Below are 2,146 nucleotides of genomic sequence, written 5' to 3' on the forward strand. Positions count from 1 at the left end.
TGTGAGAAAATCCAGCCTGTTCCCCAGTGCTATATAATATTTCCTCACTCACTTTCACCCTATCTGATTTTTAAAAACCTCCAAAACTGATAGTTGCTCCTGAAAATATGGAAAAAAAGTGTTTTCAAAGGTCAAAGTATCAAATTCCCCCTCAAGCCTCTTGGTACACAGGGTCAGCACCAGCTGCAACCTCTTTTAGCATAGCACAGCAACTCCATACCCAGTAGGTTTCATTTCTCTGTGGGTTGGTGTGGGGGAGGGTTCTGGTCCATGGCTCCACTTCCTCTCTACCCTCTTTGTGATTATGTGTGTTCCCTTGGTGTCTGTGTAAGGAGCAATCTCTGCCCTTTCCCAGAGATCAGAGCTAAAGCCCCTTTTCCTCAAAGACAATAAGAAATATGCAACATATGTAGCTTTTCAAACAATGGTTTTATAAACAACTTTTAGGAACACACAAAAATAAAGAAGCATAATAATCATAGCTCAAGAATTCACAGCACAAAAAAATGGACACAGAGAATGCAGCTTAACTAAAATAGACATTTCACTACAACACTTCATTATGATAAAAATAAGCCTGACTGCCTTATATTTTTTCTCCTTCCTACATCTCAGTAATGTCTTTATAATCTCTGCATAGCAGAAGATCATAATGACCAGTGGAATGACAAGTCCCAGGATGTTCATCTTTAAAATCATGGCCTGACGGATTATGAGAGCTGTAGGTCCAATATATACCTTCCTTTTTAGCAGTGTGAAATATTAAACTTGGAAGAGAGGCTAATATTGCAACACCCGAAATGACTACACTTGTGAGAATGCCATAGGTAACTGTCCTAACTTTTATAGTAAACGTTGCACAGACAATTGCCAGATATCTATCTATTGTCAAAAGTATTAAAGAAAAGCATAATAGACCCCTGAAAGAATTTTACACATTGTATTTCCGAAATCCCACTCACATCCTGCAGAGTGAGCCCAAAATGGCAGGGAAAGAATAAAGAGTAAATTGAATTCGCCAGATTCAGCAGATAAATGTCAATCATGCTTCTCAGCCTCTCATATTTTATCAGGATCAGTACAACAAGCACATTGCCCACCTGGCCAAATATCAGCACCAGGGACTAAAGAGGTGGCAGAAACAGGGATGCAAATTGTTTGACATAATTTGTACACGGTGTTGCATCATCATAACTATAGTTCTGTGTTGTTGTCAGTATCTCCATCTCTTCTTCACTGAAAAACTGTTGATCTTTCGCTAGCCTGAGGATGAAGAAACAGATAGTTATTTACAAAATACTGTATGTTATCAGTGTGAAAGACAGGATATACACACTATACTGTGTAATCATATGGTTGTGAAAGACATTAAAATGTACTGTGTATGTTGAGTTTCAGCTTAGAACACCTTTTGCTGTAAACAGTATAACAACTGCTGATATCAAGATGTGAAAAATACTGCAGATGACACTAGCAAAGATTCTAGCGAGTTAACAGGGTGAGTTTTGTGCAGTTCTTCCAGTATTAACTTTCTTGCCAGGGGAGCACTGGACATGTTCAACTGGACTGCTCACCTTCAGGCAGACAACCAAGCCCTGTAGGCCCACGTTGTTCAGCTGACTTTGGAGAACCAGCTATTGCAGGAGCAAGTAACACTTTTGTGAGAGCCTCCCCCATGCTTTGGTCTTGACTGGAACATGCCTGGAGCCCTGTCAAAAGGCTCCCCAGTTGCAGCTACCAATCCAATTGCACATATCTGGCACATCCCAGCAAATTCCCATCATATCGGCCCTCCTTGACTTGGGCACAGCTGACTGCTTCATATGCACAGCAGCATTCTGGATCCTGCACATTTCCTGCAACAGAAGGCCACTCCTTATAGACTACTGATGGTTGTAATCTGGTCCAGTAATGGAGGAAACAACTTCTCAAGAGGCTGTGCTTCAAGATCCCTGAAAATCATCACAATTTAGTGTGATCCATTCTCCACTGATCCTCTGTTTCCTGGCTGGCCCTCCACAACCTGCTTATTTGGTGGCAGGCAAAGGAAGTGTAAGCAGAGTCAGGATAAGCTCTACACTGACATCTGGTGGAAAGAATTTCAGAGAGTGTATTTGCATAGGCACGCCTACCCTATCCCAGACTC

The 2,146-nt window shown here is 41.5% G+C and overlaps 1 pseudogene; it reads right to left on the reverse strand.

Annotated features, from left to right (window-relative positions):
- Positions 1-483: 483 nt before the first annotated feature.
- Positions 484-1,226, reverse strand: LOC127044626 (C-C chemokine receptor type 5-like; annotated as a pseudogene).
- Positions 1,227-2,146: the final 920 nt, after the last annotated feature.

The sequence above is a fragment of the Gopherus flavomarginatus genome, chromosome 2 (assembly GCF_025201925.1).
Source record: "Gopherus flavomarginatus isolate rGopFla2 chromosome 2, rGopFla2.mat.asm, whole genome shotgun sequence".
In the NCBI taxonomy this organism is placed as follows: domain Eukaryota; kingdom Metazoa; phylum Chordata; order Testudines; family Testudinidae; genus Gopherus; species Gopherus flavomarginatus.